The sequence below is a fragment of the Sus scrofa genome, chromosome 9 (genome assembly GCF_000003025.6).
Source record: "Sus scrofa isolate TJ Tabasco breed Duroc chromosome 9, Sscrofa11.1, whole genome shotgun sequence".
NCBI lineage: Eukaryota > Metazoa > Chordata > Mammalia > Artiodactyla > Suidae > Sus > Sus scrofa.
The window spans coordinates 27,348,725-27,373,766 of record NC_010451.4 but is presented as its reverse complement, the minus strand read 5'-3'; the positions used below and the strand labels follow the sequence as shown (position 1 = coordinate 27,373,766).

At 44.9% G+C, this 25,042-nt stretch overlaps 1 long non-coding RNA gene across 1 annotated transcript; it reads right to left on the bottom strand.

Moving 5' to 3' along the window:
- On the bottom strand, positions 6,865-24,671 carry LOC110255418. The gene is made up of 2 exons (XR_002335591.1): positions 24,513-24,671; positions 6,865-9,771 (listed from the first exon to the last, which is right to left on the bottom strand). It is a non-coding gene; the product is annotated as an uncharacterized LOC110255418 (long non-coding RNA).

The window sequence follows — 25,042 nt, the reverse complement described above, 5'->3', positions numbered from 1 at the left end:
GGTAAGGTCAGCTCTGCCATGCAAGGGTTCTGACCAATCTTTAGTCCAGTAAATATACTCATCCTGATGACCCCATAATCCCAGGCTTTGAAATCCTGAGCTATGAATTGTGAGACAGATTATGGAAGACGTACATTATGCTGCCTGAATGGTACCCGAAAATCTCATCTAAGAGAGAGGAATATTCAAAGAGACACTGTAGGCTTAGGAGAAAAAAAAAAATGCAACACACACAAAACATTTTTGAGAAATGAGAGAGGTGACATTTTGATCAATCAACCTTAGCTATTAAATACCACCATCTCTGCCAAGTTAATTACCTGCAAAACGAAGAGCCAGTCCTGGCCAAGAGCAGTGCCACCAGCAGCCAGCTCTGCAATCACATCATGGAAGTGGAAAAGCCCAAAACTAAGGGAGACAGGGCAAAAGCCCAAAGAAGTGGAAACGGCTAGGTGTGCAGAGTTGAGCTGTGCCATTAGCTGTCCCAGCACCCCTGCTGCCTGAGGGGAAGCTGCAGGCGGAGGAGAGGCCCGTTGGCTGCCGGAGCTTATGGCCCTCTCTCTCCCTCCCCAGCCCAGGTCAGCTCATCCCTTAGAGGGCTGGTGGGGAAGTTGCAGCTCCTCTAGTACTTCCAGTGGCCACACCTCACCTTGGTGGACCTTCGTCCTAGACTCTGGTCCCATACCCATTTCAGATGTAACTTCCCAGAGGCCAGAGAGCTCTGCTAAGTCTCTGAAGCTGCCACTCGTGGGCAAGGGGCATGATGTCCATCCCGTCGGCAGCAAGTGAGGCAAAAGACACCACTACTGACTTCCTGTGGGGCTCAGTGGCCAATGTGTTTCACATAGGCAGGACTTTGAGGAGGAAAACCCAGGTCAGTCTTCTTCCAAGTATATGAAGTAATCAGGAAATTTTGACATCCCATTCTGAGCCCAAAAGACAATTTTTCTAGAGGCAGAGAAGACCTAGGTTTTGATAAGCCTGGATTTTATATCATTTAAAGGAGAGCTCCTCTTAAAAACAAACAAACAAACAAACAAACAAAAACTGGAGGTCCTGCTGTGGTGCAAGAGGGATTGGCAGCATCTTGGGAGCACTAGAACGTGGGTTCTACCTCCCTCCTGGCACAGTGGATTAAGAACCCCATGTTGCCACAGCTGCAGCTTATGTCTAGACTGCAGCTCAGATCTGATCCCTGGCCCAGGAACTCCATATGCTGAGGGTCAACCAAAAAGAAAAAAACAATTATTAAGCATATGGTCTTTTTAAAAAAGCCCTGACAGGAGCTGAACCACAGCAAGTTATGTGACTATTCACTGGTGTCTTTTGAAATTTTCTTAGCATCTCTTTGTCTGGGATTCTCTAGCAACACAATGAAGGCTTATTTGCACTAGAGGGTCGACTCAGGCAGAAGGACGAACTTTACTGATAATCTCTTCCTATTCTGTTATTCTGCCAGGCTGGCTTTAGGACTCTGGGTCAGCTGTCAATTCTCAGGGTCACTGGCATGGGTCAAAATGTGTCTTTCCACATTTTGTATTTTGAATTCCTAACCCTGGTACCTCAAAAAGGACCTTATGTGAAGATGGAATCTTTACAGAGGCAATCAAGTTAAAATGAGGTCATTGGGGGTTCCTGCTGTGGCTTAGAGAGTTACAAACCTGACTAGTATCCATGATGATTCGGGTTTGACCCCGGACCTTGTTTAATGGGTTAAGGATCTGGCATTGCTGTGAGCTACTGGATAGGTTGCAGACGTGGCTCTGAACCCGGCATTGCTGTAGCTGTCACGTACCAGCAGCTGCAGCTCCGATTTGACCCCTAGTCTGGGAACTTCCATATGCCACAAGTGTGACCCTAAAAAAAAAGCAAAAAAAAAAAAATTAGGTCATTAGCGTAGACCCTGATGCAATACAACCAGTCAGTCTCCTTATAGAAAGGAGGCCATTGGAGGCAGAAGCACACATAGAAAGAATGGCTCATGAACCTGAAAGCAGAAATGGAGTGATGCTGCAAGCCAAGGAAGGCCGAAGAAGGCCAGCAAACCTTGAAGCTAGGGAAGAGACAGGAAACAGATCCTTCCTCACAGCCCTCAGAGGAAATCAACCCTGATGGCACCTTGATCTTGGACTTTTAGCTTCCAGAGCTATGAGTCAATACATTTCTGTTGTGAAAACCCCTGAGTTTAAGGTTCTTTGTAATAGCAGCCCTTTCAATCCAAGACAGTCCACAGGTGCATCTCGCCTCTACATCATCTGCCATAAAATGAAGACCAAAATCACGCTATTCATCATCTAAACGGCAAGGTAGCAACCAGGACAGAAATATGAAAGGGATTTTCTCTGAACTCTTTATAAGGAATAACTCATAACTAGAGCTTCTCTAAGCTTGCCTGCCAAAAAGTCCTATTTTATTTACCTGATTGCATTACTAATGATTTCATTCAAGTCATCAGTCATCACGTGAAAGAAAATTTCAATAAATTCTTCTCGAGTGCACTCAGCTATCCTTGCAGTCTCAGGCCTTCATCCCAGGAGAGGACAGTCTTTGTTCATGAAATTGCACCAAGCATTGATTGAGCATTTATTATTGTACAGCTGCTGGGCCAGGGGCTGGAAGACAAAATTTTGTAGGACAGAGACAGGCTTTCAAGGGATGGTAATCTAGTGAGAAAACAAACATAGCAAGAGCCGTGATACAGCTTGGTCGTTGCCAGGATGTGATGTTTATAAAATGCAATGGATGCTCAGAATAGGGAGGATCTTTGCAGGACTATTTCAGAGGGGGTAACATTTCAGTTGGGCTTTGAAGGATGAATACGAGTTTTGAGGAGGAGAAAGAGGGAGCCAGAAGGGAAAAAAAAAAAAAAAGGACAGTTTGAAATTTGTTGAATAAATTAGTGTGGCTGCAGTGCCGTGGTTGAAGAGAATATTGAAGAAAGTGCAGGAGTTCCCGTTGTGGCTCAGTGGGTTAAGGACCCAGTGTTGTCTCTGTGAGGATGTGGTTTCCATCCCTGGTCTCACCCAGAGGGTTAAGGGTCCAGTACTGCCTTGGCTGTCCCATAGGCGACACCTGCAGCTCAGATTCGACCCCTGGCCTGGGAACTTCCATATACTGCAGGTGCAGCCTTAAAAAGGAAAAAAAATGAAATTAAATTAAAGAAAGGGCAGAATAAGAGCTAGAGGAGTGCACAGGAGAGGAGCAGGAGTTGGGGAAGGCGATTCTAATGTCAGAATCTCTCTTCTTCATCTCTCTTGAGATCGGATGTGGATGTGTATTTCTGACTCAGATGTGGTCCTTGAGAAGGCTCTGCTCATTTCCTCAGTTGGGACTAATCTTGAATGAAAAGCCATGCGGCGTGAAGCAGGAAGGAAGGTGGGAAAGGAGTGGAAGAAGGAAGGGCCCAGCCCTGTGTTCTGTTTGCTGAAGCCCCTGCTAAGGGCCGAGTGTTTACTTTCCCTTTGTAACCTGTTCCGGCAGTTTCCTTTCCCATCTACTCAGCTTCTCAGGTCACCCTGGCTCCAAGGCACCTGGAGGGGGCTTCCTGTTCAGTAGCTTTCCATGTCCTAATCCCCTCATTTACTCAGCAAACATTGCAGGCAGTGCACTTGGGTAGCAGGCACACAACCGAAGCACCCAGGAGCAAGTGTCAAAGCCAAAGCCAGTTGTTAAGGGTTGTGGCAATGTAGGCAAGGGGCACACAATGGGGAGCCCAGCTATGCAAACTTGAAGCTGTGCAACCTTAAGCACATCATTTAGGGTCTCTGATCTTTGGTTTCCTTGTGTATAAAATTGGGTATGTGATTTTTTTTCCCCCTTCTGTTAAAAGAGTAAAGTAAAATAATGGGACGAAAATACTTTCCCATCAGAGAAACTCTAGACAACTCTTCTTTGTTACTGTCACCAGACCAGTTAGGTGAGAAGGAACCCAACCAAGCATATTCATCATAATTCTCTCTGCTGCAAGGAACAGACAGCCAAGCCAAGCTGGCCAAAGCAACAAAGGAGTTTATTGATTCGTTCACCTGGGAAGCTCCTGGAGAAGCTCGGAGTCAAAGGAAGAGCCGTGGGAGCTCAGCCTCCCGGAGCCAGAGACCCGGGTGCTCCGCAATCGCCCTGGTGGCCGCCTGTTGCTGCCTCTCCTTGCAAGGTGGCCTCCTGCTCTCTGCCAGAGACCTGCTCTCTCTGTGGCTGCATCATTACAGGCCCTGGACAGCAGGAAGGAGGGGATGATGCTACAGTGGGGGCCAGGAGAGCACTGGGGGCAGACAGCACCGCCCCTGCTGTCCTGGATCTTCTGCAGCTTGACAGCCCCTCACTTGAACCCTGTTGGAGGACCTGTTTTGTGTAGACACGTGCTCCCCCGGTTGGGGGTATGCTACACACCCCCTAGGCTGTCCCCAGCTCTTCAATGGACTCGCTCACGTCCCAGGGACAAGAGATAGGGACGTGTCTGGTCCACCGTGCAAGTGCTCCTGGCTTTATAGCGGCGAATGAGATGGACGCAGACCGGGTCCTGCTCTCCCTTCACTGAAAGGGGGACAGAAAAACAAAGAGGCCCAAACCGAAAACAACCCAGTGTCTATCAATGGATGAGAAAGGAAATAAAATGTGGGATATTCATACCGTGAGACCGAATTTGTCACCAAAAAGGAACGAAGTACTGGTTTATAGTACAACATGGGTAAATCTCAAAAACATTACACTATAAGTGAAAAGGTGAAGAATAAATAAATAAATAAGCTTTCATTTATAAATAAATAGATAAATATATAAGAAATAAATAAATTGGCCTATGTTTAAAAAATAAAGAACTAATATTGCAGTAAGTGAAAAAAATTTTAGATAAATAAATAAGCCTTCATTTGGAAATAAATGAATAAATAAATTGACCTGCGTTTAAAAAACAAATGGGGGAGTTCCCGTCGTGGCGCAGTGGTTAATGAATCCGACTAGGAACCATGAGGTTGCGGGTTCGGTCCCTGCCCTTGATCAGTGGGTTAACGATCCGGCGTTGCCGTGAGCTGTGGTGTAGGTTGCAGACGCGGCTCGGATCCCGCGTTGCTGTGGTTCTGGCGTAGGCCGGTGGCTACAGCTCCGATTCGACCCCTAGCCTGGGAACCTCCATATGCGCGGGAGCGGCCCAAGAAATAGCAACAACAACAAAAGACAAAAGACAAAAAAAAAAAAAAAAAAAATGGATAAACATGACGCTGAGTAAAAGAAGTCAGTCACAAAGATCACGTGTTGTGTGAGTTTCTGTATATAAATGATCCAGAATAGGCAGAGACAGAAAGCAGTTTAGTGGCTGGAGGATGAAGGGCTCAGGGGAGGGGTGGGGCTGATGGGTACAAGGTTTCTTTCTTTATTATTTTTTGAAAATTTCTTTGGAGTATAATTGATTTACAATGTTGTGTTGGCTTCAGGTGCACAGCAAAGTGAATCAGTCATACGTATAGTACATCCATTCTTTTTCAGATTATTTTCCCATATAGTTTTTGCAGAATTTGAGTAGATTTCCCTGTCCTATATAGCAGGTCCTTAGTACTTATGATCTTGTATATCGTGTGTGTATGCCTAGCCCACCCTCCTCTGTAACATTTCCCCTTTGGTAACTGTAAGTTTGTTTTCAAAATCTTTGAATCTCTTTCTGTTTTGTGAATAAGTTCTTTTGTATCATTTTTTGTTAGGTTCCACATATCAGCAATCTCATATGATATTTGCCTTTGTCTGACTTACTTCACTCAGTATGATAATCTCTAGGTCCATCCATGTTGCTGCCAATGGCATTATTTTGTTCTTTTTTACAGCTCAGTAATATGGGGTACAAGGGGGCTGGAAATGTGCTAAAATCAGATTATTGTGACTGTTGCACAATTCTGTAAATACATTAAAATCCATTGCATTGTGTAATTTAGACAGAGGCTTCTTATGGCATGTAAGGCATATCTCAATAAAGCTGCTTTAAGAGAAGCAAACAGAAGTGCTATGCAGAAAATGTAAATAAGGAGACAAAGGAGGGAGTGACTTAATGGTGACTCTAGACGGAGAAGTCACAAAGACCTCTTGGAAGCGGCGATATGAAAACTATGGTCTGAGTGACAGGAAGGAGCCAGCCCCACATGGAGCTGAGGGAACCTGGTGCCAGCGGGGAGGACAGCCAGCCAAAGGGCCTCAAGCAGAAGCAAGCTTAGTGTGGTCCAGATGGGGATGGTGCTGAGGTCAAGCCATTTGACTCTGTATACGCTGCAGAGAGGGATGCAGTTACTGCAGGTGTGGAAGGCAGGCATTGGAGGGTTCAAGAAGGGGAGAAGGAGAATCCCAATTACATTCTTTAAAATGATTCTGGCTGCTAGGGAGGAGAATAGATTGATGGGGGCTAGTCTTAAATTTACTTTGATTGATTAAGGGTGAAGTTTTTAAAAAAAATGAGGTAAAAATTAATAGGATTGAGTCTCTGCCTTCAAGGAACCACAAAACAAAACAAAAACAAAAGCAAAAACAAATCCTGGCTGCATTATATTTGCCAGCTGGGTAAATAAATTTAACCCTCTTAATTCCAGTTGGCTCATTTGTATAATGGAGACAAAACTTACATTAAATAATTGTTGACAGACTTAAAGAGGATGATGCAAGCAAATGGCATAGTGTGTAATAAATATCCAATCAGTCATTTAAAAAAAGAAGTCATGGGAGATAATACTAATAATAGTTAACATTTATAAGAGCTTATTATGATCTAGGCACTGTTTTAACATAAAGCATAGATTAAAATATTTAATTCTCAAAACCCTAGTAGGAGGTGGCAACTATTTGCATTTTGCCCTGTGTCAGTCAAGGCCCCCCAAAGAATGGCACACTAGATTTAGGACAACTCAAGGGGTGTTTATTTGAAAATAACCCTTTAAAATGTTGTAGGTAGAGATTAGGGAAACTACACAGCAGAAGGAAGGAGCCATAGCCAGCCATAATAAAGCACCAGAAAAACCAAGGCCTAAGAAAGGAGGAAAGAGAGAGGTTGCCAGAATCTGGAGGATAGAAAGTCATATAGAGGCCACCTCAAGGTAAGCAGTGACCTTTGGCCAAGGGACGTAGCCATGCTAAAAGGACCTTGAAGGGAGAGAACTAAGGGGATACATATCTGAATGTACCTTCCTCCCTCTCATCTCCTTCCAGAGCTCCCAACTGGCTGAACACAACCAGAAACCAAAGTGCAGAGAGGCCCTGATGATGTGGTCTGTATAGGTTGGCCTCCAAGGGTGGAAAGCCTGTGATAAGAATGGAAAGATAGGTGTTTAGGTACTCGTGATGTAAGATCTGAAACTTCACGTGAGAAGTATAATTGTCATTCAATGTGTAACGAACAAGTATTGAAGACTTTTCATGGACTGGGGAAAAAAAAAAAAAAAACCAGAAACAGGAAAACCAGGAAAGAGGCTCTGAAATATCTGGGTAAGAGGTGATAGGAGGAAGGAAAATAAAAGACAAATTTTAAAGCTTTTTCCTTTCCCAAGAGCAATATTAAAGACCAACTCCACTGGGCATGTTGGGTAATGGAACAGAATGAGGAGTTGGGATGAGGTAAGGAAAGAGACAAAGATGGTAGGAGGGTTTTCAGCCTAGATACTGAGAGAATAGAGTTCTTACTATTAAAAACATAATGCAATGAAAGTGTTATGGTCAAGTTTCTTTCATTTGAAGCCCACTTACGCTGACTTAAGTAGAAAAGGGAGAAGTTATTATAAAAATAGGGGATTATATCTGAAATGTAAGGGCAGAAAAGACATCTGAACCTCACAAGGGATAGGAATCAGGAATGGGTAGTCCAGCAGGCGCCATGTTGCTCCTCGGTAGCACTGAGTCATCCCAAGTCTTCACGACCCACATCCCTACCTCACTTTGCTCCATCTGTGCTTCTTTTCACAAGCCAGACTTCTCTGCATCTCCGTACATGTGATTGAAGATGGCGGCTCACTTCTGAGTTTACATCACTTCCCACGATCATTCCATATTCTTGAGAGACTGGATCCAACCAGCTGTGGTCAAGGGTGTAGGATCGTGTAAATCAAGGCCACCCTGGAGTGGAGGAAGTTCTCAGAGGAGGTCTATGTGCTGGGGGAAATGCCTGAAAGGTGAGGGAAAGATGAGCTCAGTGCTGGACATTTCGAGTGGGAGATGCCTGCAGAATGTCTTCATTGGAATATCTAGCAAGCTATAATGATTTCAATCCAAAATGAGAGAACAAGTTGGCAGGAGGATAGACCGGGTTAGTGAAATGGAGGTGACAATTGAAGGCAAATGCTGAAAGAGGGGATAGAGAGAAAAGGGCCAAGGAATGAGCCCTGGTGAATGTTTTAATTTCTGGGACAAATTAAAGACTGTCAGTAGAGGATAGTGGTAAAGAATACGGAAGAGGGTCTGTGGGGAAGTAGGAAAAAAAAAAAAAAAGACAGAGAATGGAAAATCATGTTGTCAGGAAGGGAAGGAGAGCTGGCTGACCCACTTGGTAGAGAAACTATGAGCTTCTGGAGGGTAAGAGCTGAATCTGTCTCTCTAGGAGGGGGCACAAAGCCTAGTGAGGAGCTAACTGAATATCTGTTAATTTGAACAAAGATGGGAAAGAGAGAGAAAGGCTATGAGATTTAGCAAAAATGAAGTCCTTGGTGATTTGTAAAAAAAAAACAGTTGTAGGATGCGTTTAGGATGTAAAGACAAAGTCAGAATAAAAGGAAGGGGTGGGGACAGCCTAATCATTTAGAAATTTTGATGACATGAGTGAAATGACTGGAAAAGGAAGCAGAGTTAAGGGAATGATTTATTTATTATTATTTTGTGTTTTATTTTTTAGGATGGAAGGGACATGTACCTATTTGGTAAAAGATAGTCAAGGTATGTGCATTGAACATATAGTCAAGAGATGAGCAAATAAAGGAATGGTCTTCAATAAGGTGGGAAGAGGTGAACAGAACTTTAGAAATCAGAAAGAACTCTTCTCAGAGACCAAAGAGAAGAAAGGGAGCCTAAAGAAACAAGGAACATTTGAGATAGAGAAGCACCAACTTGGGGAAGCTTCCAGGTACCTTCAATTTCCCCTTGAAGGAGGAATCCTCTCTTTGCCTTGCCTGGGACAGGGTTGGAGGCTGAGGATGATGGAGACGATTTAGAACTGTGCTGAGCAAAACACGGCCCATAGTCTTAAAGAAACAGTCAAGGTAGCACTCAACTGAAGGAGGCCCGTGAAAGCTAATGTGATGCCATTTGTTATGGCCTCAGTTCATACAACTCCAAGACATGCTTCAGTGAAGTTCAGCAGTTTGGGAGCTGAAGCCAAGTCCAGGGGTGACCCCTGAGAGTAGAGGGCAACAGATCACAAGATGGTGGCAAAGTGCCTCTTGAAAGAGCTTCACCAGGCATCAGAGGAGCAGAAGAGGCTGATGGCTGGAGAGCCTGGGCATTGGTGATCTGAGTGAGGTGGGAGCACCGTGAGGGGTAAAACAGGACGATGTCTCAGAGGAGCAAGGGTTTGCTCTCAAACTCAACACTACAAAGCCATGGTGAAGGTCGAGACACCAATGTGCCAAAGAATGGCTCCGGCTCTGAAAAAACAGCTGAAAGCACAAAGGAATTAAGAAAGAACTCATGAGCTCTGGCTTACCACCTCGGAGAGGCCCACACTTCCCAAAGGGCAGTCACCACAGAAGCTTCTGATCTCTCCAGGGCTGTTGGTTCCCACAAAACCCAATGGCAGGAAAGTAGACATTGAAGTTCACCCTAGCATGTAATAAAAAGGGAAAAGGAAATAGTTCACAAATCTTATGTACAGTGTGCTTACAACTATGGACCAATATTTCAATGAAAGGAAGATGAAAGAAATGGGGGGATGAGACAAATTACCAAAAGCTAATGCTTTTGGTCCTTGGGGAAAGTATGGGGTGACTTGATGGTTTTCTTTCTTTTCTTTTTCTTTCTTTTTTTCCCCCCATCTTTTTCATTTATGTGGGAGAAGTACTGTTGTTCTAAGGAATGTTCAAAAGGTTTCGGAGTCAGGCAGCACAATTTGGGCGGCTCACAGTTCTGGCCCACCCACAATGCAAGGCACTGTGCTCAGTGCTTTACATGTATTACTTCTAATCCTTTCGACAATCCTTGTAGTTACTATCATCCCTGTTTCTGTTGTGAAAAGTGAAACTCAAAATGATAAGGAACTTTGCCAAATCCAAACCCCATCTGTATTCTGTCTGCCTTAATTCACAGCCACTTCGATTCTATCTCTGACTCTTTCTTATTAGATGTCTGACCTCAGGCAAAATATTTAACCTCTCTGAGGCTCAGTTGCTTCACCTGTAACCTGGACATTAAAACACACACACACACACACACACACACACACACACACACACACACACACACACAGGAGAATGTATTTAACATCAGCTTAAAATCTATCAGAGCCACCAAAGTAAAGGGGATTAAATCAACTCATGGGAGTGGACTTTCCAGGGCACTGAAAAATGAGAAGCCTTGTTCTGTGGCCCTGGTTATGCTATTTTGCTCAAGGACCAAGAGAGCCCAATGTTTATAAACATTCTCATTACTAGAAATACTGAAGATTGTTAGTTTCGGTTTTTCTAGGATGATGTTGTAAGCCCACATATAAAAGGGCAGCAGTGGGGCAAGAATTGAGCTGTTTTCCTAACTCTGATGCATCCTTAGTTGTACGGAGTGTCACCGGCAGCTGAGCAGTCCCTGGGAACTTCAGGGCAAAGGGAGAGCTCACCTAGGTGGGCTGCACCTGCTCTAGCATTTAGATTGGTTCCATATCCAGGGTGAATCAGGCCTGATGGGGGAGGTGTGTACAAAGCAGTGTTGAGGAAGAGATGTCCTCCACTGTCTGCAACTCACTTGAAATGTTACACATGCCTACTTCAAAGAGTCGTGTGGGTTTAAAAGATTATATATATTTTTAATTCTCTTATTTTATTTTTATTAAACTATAGTTGATTTATAGTGTTGCATCAGTTTCTGCTGCACTGCATAGTGACCCAGTCATACACATGTATACATTCTCTTACTCATAGTTTACTTTCCATCATGGTCTATCCCAAGAGGCTGGATATAGTTTCCTGTGCTATACAGTAGGACCTCATTGTTTATCCATTCTAAACATAATAGTTTGCATCTACCAGCCCCAAACTCCCCATCCATCCCATTTCCTCCCCCTTGGCAACCACATATCTGTTCTCTATGACTGTGAATTAAGGTTATCGTTAAAGTGCCTGGCAAAAAAGCTCTGCACAAAATATGACCTCATTAAGTGGTAGCTGTTATTGCTGTTTCCCAAATTTTTCCATTGAGTTTGCATTGTATTTTATAGATAAGAAAAGGAATATTTAAACGCACTTACATTTCAGCTGCAGTTTATGGCTACAGAGTAAACTGAGATGAGTAGTTACATTGGCGGAAAGATACCCACCTTTGACACTATATATTTTTGTTCAGCTCTCCATGGAACACATAAGAATTATTCTGGAGTCTTTTTCCCCCAAAATAAATTTATTTTCCTGAGCTACTCATTAGCAAGATCATCTTTAGGAGGCTGAGATGCTTCTTGGGTTTCCCCTTCCTCCAGCCATTCCATAGAAATCTGGCTAAAACAAAATGTGGGCAACAGAATTAGAAACCCAAACTTCAGCCAGAACAGTAGGTAAAAGTGATGCCAAGGCACAATAGTCAAGAGATGGAAGCAATTTCGATGTCTATTTCAGTGGATGTCTAGATAAACAAAATGCTGTCCAGGCATGTAATGGAATATTATTCACTCTTGAAAAGGAAGGAAATTCTGTCACATGATATAATGTAGATGAACTTTGAGGACATTGTTTGGAATGAAATAAGCCACACATGAAAAGACAAACACCATATGATTCAACTTATATGCGGTATCTAAAGTAGTCAAATTCATAGAAATGAGAACAGCATAGTGGTTACTAGGGACTGGTGGTAGGGGAAGGTAAGGAGGAGTTATTTAATGAGTATAGAGTTCCAGTTTTGCAAGATGTATTAGTTAGGTTCTCCAAAGAGAGAGAGAGAATTTATTAGAAGGAACTGGCTTACACAATTATGGAAGCTGAGAAATCCCATGATCTGTCATTCCTTTCTCTGCTTTGTGTTCTATCCATGCTCTCAAAAGATGGTGTCCACCCACATGGGGGAGGAACGTCTACTTTACTGAGTTCACCATTGCAAATTCTAATCTCATCAGAAACACCCTCACAGACACACCCAGAAATAGTGCTGAGTTTGGGTGCCTCAGGGCCCCCCCCCCCGCCGACCTTGACATGTAAAATTAACCCTCACCCAAGAAGATGAAAAGTTCAGGCAATTTGTTTGACAACAAAGAGCACATGCTAAACACTCCTGAACTCTACACTTAAAAATGGTTAAGATGAGTTAAGAAAATTTAATGCATATAATTACCAACAAAATCAGGTCAAAAGATCTTTATTGTTTTTAAATGGCTTTGAATATGGATAAAAATAAATTCAAGCCATTCCCCAAAAATGATATCAAAGGAATGGAACCCCCAAAGGGCAGAAGATGTTACTGAAGGCAAAAGGAAGGGGGTGGGGTAAGAGTGGTCAAAGCAGCCAAGTCCTGCCCACGTAACCCAGGAGACAGCAGAAGGAGGATGGGCAGGGGCACAGCAGGAACCCTGCAGGATAATTCAAACCTTTTCCAGATCAGTCAGCAGAGCAAACCTCTTTTCTTCCTGCCCTGACTCCCTGAGTTTGAGCTGCTTGGTTGGTGTCTGCAGGAGGCCCACTGGCAGCTCCTCAAGCAAATGCTTCAACTTGGCCTTGGGAGAATGTCCACTCACAAAAGTCCCCATTTGCCTGAACCAGTGGAGTCTTGGTCCAGCTTTATGCATCCACTATACCTCCTGCTGCCTCAGACCCTTGGGTCCAGGACAACTCCTCCTGCGACCTGAGAATCCAAATCATGAGCCTTGACCAAGGACATGACTCCAAAGGCCAGTGGAAAATGTTCCTAAGGAGATTAAAGGAAGAAAGTTCATTAGCCGGGCTGCTTCGGACTGCAAACAGCAGAGAAGTCTGACTCAAACTGGTTTAAAGATAAGGAAATGCATTCTTACATAATAAGAAGTCAAAGTGAAGTCAATAAATGGGTAGGCCCCAGATGTAGTTAATCAGAAGGTATACATTGTCATCAAAGACCTCGGTTGCTTCAGCTGCTACTCTGCCATTTAGGTATTTGTTTCTTCCTCAGGCTGGTGGCAAGATGTCTCTCCCGTTCCAGCTGCCATGTTCAGCGAGAATATGCCCAGAGGAAGAACAGCCGTCTCTTCTTCCTCTTTTCTCTTTCTTAGAGCAGGAAACCTTTCCCCCAAAAGCAAGCACTTAGCACACTTCCCCTCTCATCCCATTGGCCAGAAAATGGGGGCCACATGCACATTGCTAAATTATGCACTATGAGAAGAATATTTTTACTATACTTAGCTGAGTTCAATTATTTGGGTGGATCACAGTGTCCACTCTACAGTGTAAATAGGGCCATCAAATAAACACAGCTATTATAGCAAATGCTTGCCCCAGAACCTCCTAGAGCAGAACTGTGATGCTCCCTCTGACCCACCATCACCCCTATCTTCCGTCTCAGCTCAGTTCCCGTGTTCTAAGTTCTCAGCATTAAAGTCACTCATCTGGGAGAGGTGGGGGGAAAAGAATGTTGTGGTCAAATATAATTGGGAAATGTACACGCCACATCCAGAGATTCATGGTTATCAGTTCATTTATTTAAAGCTCTGCAGAGTTCTGCAGACTGCTTAATTTATCATCTCCCAATCTTATCTATCTATGGTGTGTGTGGTTTTTTTTTTTTTTTCCCCCAAGTGATTTAAAACTATCCTTCTGTGGAATGAATGCCCCTTAAACTTTAAGAAACTTGAGACATGGTCTTTCTTGGAAATAGGTGATATTTGATTCTTTCTTCTTCCCAAAGTCTCAGATTAAACAGCAGTTTTTCCAGGAAGCCCAGCACCCACCCAACAGAGGGGGACCAAAGCACTGATCCCACTCTATTTGTAATTGCCAGTTCTTGTAGTTTTCTCCCCAGCAATCTGTGAGCTCTCTGAGGTCAGAAACAGTGTCTTGCTCAAGGCTGTGTATCCAATACCCAGCATGGCGGCCAGCATAGCAAAGGGACAGAATGTTCCTTGGAAGAATCCAATGGCCACCTGTGGTTTTACCTGAAGGTAAGAATATAAACTGGAATGAGGCCAAGACAGACAATAACTGATCTCAGCCTTTCTAATCCACTCTGCCTCTGTGTAATCACTGCACACCTCTCCAAGACTGCTGAGGAGTTAACTTTTTCCAGAAATTCCAGTCAGCACAAACGAAGCCTTTGTCCACAGACGGCACCTCTGCACCCACAGTCCTCCATGGAGAGCCTCAGCCTTCCCAGGCCTGAAACTCCTGTCGGAGGACCCAGGCAAAGCCTCTGTTCTACCTTCTGATTGGGCCTTTGGGGCTGCCTCGTGACACTCACACCACTTCCATACATGGAAGTTAATTATCCTCTGGGCAGAGGTCATCAAGTCTGTAAAAGTGCCCAGAGTGGGTTGGAAGAAAGTTCTTTCCTAAGTACAGAGTAAGATTATAACTACTGTTGAGAGAGAGAGAAAGAGAGAGAGAGAGGAAGGAAGGAAGGAGAAGCAGCAGGCCTCCAGTTGGCATGGCACAAATGCATCAGATGTGGTGCCTCAGGGTGGGGATGTGCATGGAGAGATGGAGGGTGAGTGGCTTCCCCTGACTAGTGGTCCAGATAATGCTGGCCTTATGGGAGCAGCATGGTGGGCTGTTGAGAACACTCTTGGTTGCCCATCCAAGACCACCCTCTACTTTTCTTCCTCCTTCCAAACAGAAATGAGTTTGGATTCAGGCATCCATCCTCTTTCAAACAGCCATGTATTTCAGGGGAAGCTGATGCCAATCCCATCTCCAGACAATGACTCTGGTTTGTCTATAAACCAACCACGGTAACTCCATTGCATCTGGCAAGGCTTTATTTAGGAAGAGGCATGAGACCCTCTTCTGACCAGTGAGCTGTAAGGGTAAGATCTCTGAGGAGGCTTCTGGGAAAGTTTCCCTGTTTCTCAAAGAGAGAAATGGAAAAAAAGGAAATTCATTCTTCTTCCCCTGGTCGTTTCTGGCGCAGAAGTGATGGCTGGGCCTGCAGCAGCCATTTTGTCACTAGTCTGAAGATAAAGCCAACATCAAAGTGGCAGAATGGAGAGAAGGAAACATCCTAGGTCTTTGGTGATGTTATCCAACCTGGGGTCATACTATAGCTGCAGTCCACACTAGCCAAGTAAGAAACTATGTGAGCAAACATTTTATCACTTTTTCACTTTGGTTTTATATATATTATGGCCAAAACCTTCCTAAGTCGAATGTACAAGGCCCCAAGGCCAGGTCTTGTGCATTCTATGTCCAGTTGGTGCGGCTTTTCTCCCCAGTGTTAGACAGTGGACACCACCAATGAGTGGGAACTGAGGCTATAGCTCTAGAAGAAGCTGGTTATGTTGTATTGTCACAGATGAAACCCTGAGACCTATGTAGGCCAGGTCCCTGAGGTCCACACGGCGCAAAGTAGTCATTCTTCCTGCCCAAGAGGAGAGTGAGATAAAAAAGCTCATCTACACCTATTACCCTTGAGAAAAGACCCAGCTTCCACCCAAATGTGTAAAAAGGGCTCTATCCCTCTCAGCTGAGTTGGGATAGATCAGAAAACCTTGAGCCAAAGAGCTAGCCCAGAGCAATAATAGCCATATTTATAATAATATTATATTATTAGTCTCACTATTTAATATATAGTGAAAAATACTTGTACTAGGTAAGGTTGAAGGTGAAAGGACATGGCTTGCCACTGACCCTCTTAAATTTATGGACTCTTGACTGAAAGTAGAGGTCTTGGTGATTAGCCAGGAAAGAGATGCCTGCCTGGTCATGGGAGTGGGGATAGACATGCAGTGCTAGTGCATCCCCGTCAGGGAGGTTCCCAGAAGCTAAATGCACTCCTGGTAATTCAATAATTCTGTCACTCAGAAAGCGGTACCTTGAATTCCGTGGGCGCAGTGGTTAGCGACCAGACTAGACCATGAGGTGCGGTTCGGTCCTGCCTTGCTCAGTGGGTTAGGATCAGCGTTGCGTGAGCTGTGGTGTAGGTTGCAGACGCGGCTCGGATCCGCGTTGCTGTGGCTCTGGCGTAGGCCAGTGGCTACAGCTCGATTAGACCCTAGCTGGGAACTCCATATGCGAGGAGCGGCCAAGAAATAGCAAAAAGACAAAAAAAAAAAAAAAAAAAAAAAGAAAGCGTACCTCTGTCCTCGTACCCAAGTTCCAGGCTTTAGAATTCTCACGGGCCAGCACTGGGCCATCTTTCCTCTTCTGTGCCCACCTTGCAGGGACGTTTTCCATTGGGGTCTACTTTGGGTTCCTAGGGTTTCTGTGGGCCTTGCTCAATGCCAGCAGCCATGCAAACATGCTGCACCTCATCTCATTAAGTTCTGGATTCTTCATTTCAGTTTCCCCATTAAAATGTAAATTCAAAAATGGCAGGGTTTTTCTTTTTCTTTGTTTTGTTGGCTGATGTATCCTAGGTGCCTAAAACAGTTCCTGACACCTTGGAGTCACTTAATAAATAGTAATAAATGAAATAATCTCTGAAGTGGGGATAAAAGTAGTATCTACCCCATAGGATTATTAAAATACTGAGTGAGATAGTGTGCAAAACTGTGACTCACTGTCTGGCACCTAGTAATGCTAAATAAATGGCAGTTATTATTATTATTATCATTGTTATTATTATTGGCCTAACCTTTGTTTTTGCCCTACTGAACAGATAGACGACTTGTTCCACCTAAACCAATAACTGGTAATTCCAGATCCATTAAAAAAAAAAAAAGAACTTATTGAGTGCCGACTATGTGTCTATACGGAGGCACAAGCTTAAGAATTCATTTTTTTTTTGACTCATCTATATATATTTATTTTGTACTTTTGTTATAATCTGATATTATGTTATTAATTTTCTTTTTTTTTTATTTTCCACTGTACAGCAAGGGGGTCAGGTTATCCTTACATGTATACATTACAATTTCAGTTTTTCCCCCACCCTTTCTTCTGTTGCAACATGAGTATCTAGACATAGTTCTCAGACACAACTTAGAATAGATTTACAAGGAGATCCTGCTGAATAGCATTGAGAAGAATTCATTTTTGAATGTCAGATCTGTTCCTCCTCTTCTCCCAAATCTCCTTTTCTAATCTATTCTATGCTTTTTAACCCCAGTTTCCCTCTCAACCATCTGATCCCTCTCTTGCTCTCACCTAACACATCCTTGTGGTTACAAAGTTTCCAATCTCCCTAAGTAACGTCCCTCACGGTGGCCTCTCTTCTCCATCCTCTGTAAGTTCAGACCCTGTTTACCTCCCACCTGGGCTGGGACAGCCTCCGATCTTCTGCTCTCACCCTCCCACTGGTCCATTCCCATCTCTATACTCTTGCTAGATTCTTCTTCCCACCATTTGCCTTCCCCCAAACCTCATGCGCTCCTGTCTACCTTCAAAATCAAGTCCAAATTATTAGCAATGCTATCAGCAAGGATTTCATCTTGGTCGTGAACTATTCTTCTAACCTCTTCCAGCGCTACATCCCTTTCCTTACCATACCCTGTGACCACCATTCCCTGACCTATGCAGGTCGAGTCATGCCTCTGCACATTCATTCAAATGGATCTTTTTGCCGGACACATGATTTTCCCTCACCACCAGCTATGCCGGTGGTTCTCAACCAGGAGCAATTTTGCCCCCAAGGGAACGTCTGGCAATGTCTGGAAACAGTTTTGGATGTCACAACTAGGACAGTGCATGCTACTGACACCTACTTTGTAGAGGCCAAGGATGCCTCTAAACATCCTAAAATGCACAAGACAGCCCCCCAACACCCAGAATTAATGGCCGCCAAAGTCAGTGGTGTCAAGGTTGAGAAATCTGGTCATGCAAATGCTACCTGTGCTTCAAGACCTACCTGAACTCTGCGTAGCTTCCCTGTGAGGATCTGAAGCAGGAGCCTAGGGCCCTCCCCTCTAACTCCCCTCCAGCTTTGGTGACCCCATCAGTCCTTTCTGGCCTTCCAAAACCATGGGCCCATTCACTGACTTTCAAAATCTCTCTTCCAGCCTAGAGCAAATATCCCAAATTGACTCACATCAAATCACAGCCAGATAAGACAGTCTCTGATTGCTGTTGGACAAAATTCACTGTAGTTCCAATCGTCCTCCCCAAACCCTTTATTTCCATCTATTTGATTCTCCTCATGCTAGGGGTTAACGAGTTTCTCTCCACACAAAGGAGGGACTAACTGTCCCTCACTCCATGCGCTGAGCACAATGCTGACCAAAGTGAGCGTTTGATGGGTATTTAGTGAATATTGAGTGTCACCAAACAAACCTTGACCATATGGTCTGAACTTAGTTTCTGCAAAAAAGGGTTCAGGCTGAGTAGTCTTTGTTCATATCTTTTCTTTGTCTAAACCAACCTGTCGATTATACACGCCAGGATATAGCATGGGGAGGAATGGATCCTTTCTTGGGCACTTTCTATTTTAAAGACGAGAATGTAGGACAGTCCAGTCAGTTCCACTCCTATTTCAGGCAAGTGCTACTTCCCTGACTCCCCGACCTTTGCAGGACCAGATGGACAGGATACCTTTGTGTGGAACACCTCACATTTCAAAGAGTAGGGTGTTTCAAAGAGACACTTATCTTTTTTTTTTTTTTTTGCTTTAATGCTTTATACAGTTTTTAAAGGTTACTTTCCATTTAGTTTTTGCAAAATATTAGCTCTATTCCCCATGTTGTACAATATGTCCTTGAGCTCTCTTACACCCAATACTGTGTACCTCCCACTCCCCCACCTAGACTTACCTCTCCCCTTCCCACGGGTAACCTCTGGTTTGTTCTCTGTATTCGTGAATTCATCTTTTTTGTTATATTCATTAGTTTGTTGTATTTTTTAGATTCCACATATAAGCGATATCAGACAGTAGTTGTCTTTATCTAACTTATTTCCCTTAGCGCAATGACCTCCAAGTCCATCTATGTTGCTGCAAGTGGCAAAATTTCCTTCTTTGTTATGGCTGAGCAGTATTCCACTGTGTGTGTGTGTGTGTGTGTGTGTGTGTGTGTGTGTGTGTGTACATAAGTATACCATATCTTATTTATCCAATTATCTGTGTTGGACGTTTAGGTTGCTTCCATATCTTGGCAACTGTATATAATGCTGCTGTGAACACTGAAGTGCCTTTATCTTTTCAAATTAGTGTTTTAGGGGGTTTATTGTTTATTTTGTTTTTGTTTTGTTTTGCTTTGGATATATACCCAGGAGTGTAATTGCTGCTGGGTCATACGGTAGTTCTTTTTCAGTTTTTTGGGAAAGCTCCATATTTTTTTACATGGTTGCACTAATTTACACTCCCCTCAACAGTATACAAGTAAAGAGCCTCTTACCTTTAAGCTGATAGAAAGTCGTAACCTCTAATTGGCTGTAAAGTCTAGTTGACAGATAGGAAATTGGAATCTGACACCCCAGGACTTTCCCCTGGGTGACGCTGACAGGCCCACCCTCAGCAAGACCACTCTGGACTCTGGGGACCAGATCTCTGAGCAGGTTCTCAGCTTCCATGCACTGCTGATGGCTGGTACAGTTAGCTTCTGTCTTTGGAGGTCTTGTGTTGGTGGCTGGCACCCTCCCTGTCCCTGTTCCTCCTGCTGCTGTGTATCAATAAGCAGAACACTCCCAGGAAGCCATTGAGACAATTCACTTGACTACAAAATGGGCATTTCAGAGGACATGATGTTTACTGATAAGTAAATTATAAATAGTGACCCCAGGCTGATCACCCCTTCCCACCTGGCATGGGTCCAGCCAGCAACGAGTTCTGCCCCAGCCTCTTCCCCCAGGCTGGCTGGCCCTCTCAGCCTTTGCTTTGGGGAATCCGAGTCCTTTCGGATGGGTTGCAAATGCAAGTCTCCCCTCCAGATCCCAAATTACAGACCCCGTCATAGTTTCTTGCTCTCCTGGATTCCATCCATTTACCTCTACACAAGTCTCAATTCCTGATGCCTGAGTAGCCAGCCAGCTTCATAAGTGATTCTTGAAGTCCTCTGCTGCCCTCAGGCCAAGGGTGCTGAACTCAGGGTTTAGGAGAAGAAAATTGGTGTGCACAATGAAGCTATTTGGAGAGTCTTTTGCTTTCTTTAGATTCTCAGAAGCACTCACTTTCTCCTCCATTCCGTCAACTGCTATGCTTTTTACCATTCAACATGTCTCCAATCCCTGCTTTTAATCAGCCTGTCTCCTCTCAAAAGCTTCTTTTTTTCTCTATCATCAGACTTTTGTGTCCATCATACTGCTCCCTACCACTGCCCTGCCCCTTGTCCATTGATCTTGTCTGATTCCGACAACCCACCTCCCGTGCACAACACAATCATCCTCCCCCACGCTGACATGTCACTGCCATAAAGCATCACTGTCCTCGGTAGGAAGGGACACGATTACACCGCACAGAATTAGGGCAAAAGACTAGCCATTACAATCTCTCATCTCTACAGAAAAGTAAATTCTTCACTTGACATCAGTTTCCTAGCTACTGCAGATTTCCATCCAAATAATTCAGGATAGCAAAGGGATCTTTTTTTTTTTTTTTTTTTTTTGTCTTTTTGCTATTTCTTGGGCCGCTCCCGCGGCATATGGAGGTTCCCAGGCTAGGGGTCGAACTGGAGCCTACGCCAGAGCCACAGCAACGCGGGATCCGAGCCACGTCTGTGACCTACACCACAGTTTACAGCAACGCCGGATCCTTAACCCACTGAGCAAGGGCAGGGACCGAACGTGCAACCTCATGGTTCCTAGTCAGATTCTTTAACCACTGCGCCACGACGGGAACTCCGCAAAGGGATCTTTTCTTTATTTCCAGGTTGATTTTTCAATACTTGGAAACGTGGGATAGAAAGAGCACTGAATGGAGCTCCCCATCGTGGCTCAATGGCAACAAACCCGACTGGGGTCCATGAGGATGCAGGTTCAATCCCTGGCCTTGCTCAGTGGGTTAAGGATCCGCCGTTGCTGTGAGCTGTGACACAGGTTGCAGATGTGGCTCAGATCTTGCGTTGCTGTGGCTGTGGCATAGGCTGGCAGCTGCAGCTCTGAATTCAATCCCTAGCCTGGGAACTTCCATATGCCACATGTGAGGCCCTAAAAAGTAGAAAAAGAAAATAAAAGAAAAGAAAGAGAAAGAAAAAAAAAGAAAGAGGGAAAGAGGACAGGGAACTTGTATTGGAATCCCAGCTCTGCCACTTACCAGCTGCATGACACTGGAAAAGAGGCTTAAACCCTCTAAAGCTCAGTTTCCCCTTATGCCAAACAGGGATGCTAACATCTTATCTTGCTCAGTGACAGTGAGGTCTGCACAACCTGCCTTACCTGCGGTACCCAGCCCTGTGCCCATGCAGTGATCAGCCTAGAGGTCTCCATGACTAGACTGAAATAAGGAAAAAACATGGAGTTTGGAGATTTTGTCTTGCACGCAGTTGCTGAGGACTCCTTGGGCAAGTAAGTGCGTTAATCTCTCAGGGATTTGATTTCTTCTTCTATAAAATGAAGACAAAGTCTCCACCCGGTTTACTCTATACAGGACATCTTAATCTGAAGTTTCTTTGCAAACTGAAGCATGTCGTAAAGTGTTTTGATGGTACATCTCCTTTTCAGAGAAGTCTGAACCTGGGGATTTTAACCAGATTCTTTCATCTCCTCTCCCCCGTCCCCCTCCCCAGCTTTCCAGTGGTGAGTATATTCCCCACCAGAAGATCAAAGAAGATCTTTACTGGTTCCTGTCTCTGGGAAAGTGGGGCAGATTTAGTAGCCTGGAGGGAGTTGGTTTTAAATTAAAACCCGGAGCACACCCAGGACTAGGACATGCCATGTCATCAACCTTCCATTGCTTGGCCTAAGTGACAACGAAACTCCATGAAAGCCCCCTAGAGAAATTCAGCAAGAATAAGGATTATTCAAACTAGCGTTTTAATCCAGCAGTTGCAACAAACTGACATGCTTCGGAATAAATCTTTTCTTCCACAATGTGTTTAACCTTAGTTTCACGTTAGCTCAGATGGTACTGGTCTGTCATAACCCCACGAGACCCTGGAGTCTTTAGGGTACACTGTTCCACCCAAAAAGCTGAAGGCGGGCACAATTAGTGTCAGCCCTGTCCCCAGGAGACAGGCAACCAGGTTAAACAACCAGGCATAATAACTGCCTTCAGGAATGTTTTCTTCGGAGGAGGAAACCAACAACAAAATCCCCCTATAACTCTCCCGGACTCTCCCCAGACACTAGACTCTGACCCAGCTCTGCAAACGTCCAATTCCCCCAAAGTTCCAGAACTGTCCCTCCGCCTAAGGAAAACAGCCCGACTTCCACACTCCCTTTATTTGGTCCAAAGAGACAAAGCCTTAGATGTCTCTGGAAAGGGCAGGAAGGGATCACGTCTTGTTTTCTGATAACCGTGAATTTCCCTTGTTTCATCTGGCTTTTGACATTCAGCAAAACAAGTTGTTTACCAAGATTAACGTGGCTATAATCAAGGCCCCAGATAGTTCTACCTGTGGGTACCGAGACTCCACAACGCTGGGCTCAAATTACACTCTGCTTCCGTGGGGCCGCTTGCCTGCCTTATTGTGAGCTGCTTTCTGCTGATTTAAAGCGAGATGACACAGAGACAGATTAGTGAAAACCACAGACATTATAAATCGCAATTTGGCCTCAAAGGATGAATGAAGAAGCAAGGCTTTGATCTGTGATTCAGAGCGGAGCTGCAGTATTTACAGGAAAACGTGTCTTCGGGGAAAGAGAGAGAGAAAGAGAGATTGAGGCACAGGAGATAGCCTGTGGGTATTGAAAAGAATATTTCCTCAAATTACAGATGCCCTAAATGAACAGAGGGCTCAGGCAGAGTTCCTCTCGCCATTTTGGCAAGCCTGGAAAGATTGGTGTTGAAGGGATTTACACACTGGGACATCTGGCCTGATAACACATTGCAGCACCTAATCCAGTCCCTGGCTGTCCTGTAATGCAGAGTGACAGAGAGAGAAGTGGTTCTATGATGCATGGATGTCCTCCTGCATTTTTTTTTTCCTTGCCCTGCTGCCCTGTAGATTTTTCACGGGCCCTGAGAGACCAGAGCAGTCACTCTCTGAGCCAGACAGCTCTCTGCCCTTCTCCCAGTACAGGCTATATAACCTTGCTGGGGACTCTCAGGGACTCTGAGACTGAAGCCCATGACCCCTGGCAGCTCCTTGACCTCACACAGATCTAAGATGTCCGTGATCCACCAAATGGGTCTTTCTAGCACCTTCCACTGCCCGCCGATCTCCCCGCTCCCGTCTCAGCCCTTGACCTATTTAGAATTAGTGGCCTTATGGAATGGGAAGGGCTTTTAGAGATCAGAGAATCTATCCTCCCAAGCTTACAGATGGGTAAACAGGGGCTCAGAGAGGGAACGTTTCTTCCCCAAGGTCACCCACCTGGCTACTATGCTCCCACTTCCTGAACAACTGAATTTTGTAACAGACCAGACCTGTAACAAAATAACCCAATGGAGAAAATGCCTAAGAGATGCCCAATTCTCTCCCATCCAACTTCTCATTTTTGCTACCTATGGAGTAAGGGATGCTCAGAGGTCCTTTTAGCACCTCCCTTCCTTGGGTGGAAGGATGCAGAAAAACAGGAATCAACCAAGTGAAATGTCACATTATATACTGTGGATAATTACTACTGCTGATGTTTGTTGAGCATTGCGTATGCTCAGGTATTGCTGATCTGTATCCACTCACTGAATTCTCACAACGCCTCTCAGAGGTGGCTACACTCATTATCCCCTCTTGACAGATAAGGAAATGGAGATTTAGACAAATCCCCAGGCCCCACACCTGGTAAACCACAGAGGCAGGCCTTCACCCCAGGCAGCTCTGAGTAAGTGCAGAGTCCCAGTCCCTTAGCTGTTAACCAGCAGGTTTCAGAACTTGGGTCTTCTCCCCACCAACCGGGATGCTTGTTGGCAAGGAAATGGCTGAGCCTCACCCCTGGACTCCTCGCAGGCTGTCTTGGTCCAATCCCCCCACCTCCCAGGTGTCTCCCATCTTCCCCTCACCCTGAGAGCTTCTCCTCTGCAGCTTATCTTACAGTGATCACGCTCCTTCCCCCACACCACTCCCCCTTGACTCTCCATTTCTTTGTGCCCCCCTTTGATGGCTGCTCTCCCTGCTTTCACCATCATCTTTTCCTCCGTCGCCTGAAGTGCCACACCCAGCCTTCCCAGGATCTGCACCCTCTCTCCCATTCCTTCCCTCCACCACCCCTAACAAATCTCACCTGGATTTTAAGGAACGTAGACCGCGTCGCCTGCCCATCCCAGACCTTCGCTAATATGCACAAGGTTGTTTTGTAAACACCTACACTCTTCCTAGTGATTGGCTTACTCGTTTATTTCTCTGGGGGTGGGGAGCTGGGAGGAGGGGAATTTGTGCCCGAGTCTCTCTCCTTTTGATCGCCTCCTATACACCTAGCAAATATTCATGGAGCAATTTTCTGTCTGCTGAGCACCACGCTGGGTGCTGCCAACCGGAAGCTGAATAAGATGGAGCCGCTGAGCTTACCATCTGGCTCCTCTCTCTGCAGAATAAGGATAATAGGGAGTTCCCGTTGTGGCTCAGTGTGTTATGAACCTGACTAGTATCCATGAGGACTCGATTGGAACCCTGGCCTCGCTCAATGGGTTAAGGATCTGGCACTGCCGTGAGCTGTGGTGGAGTTCAAGATTCAGCTCAGATCTGGCGTTGCTGTGGCTGTGGAGTAGGCCAGCCGCTGCAACTCAGATTTGACCCCTAGCCTGGGAACGTCCA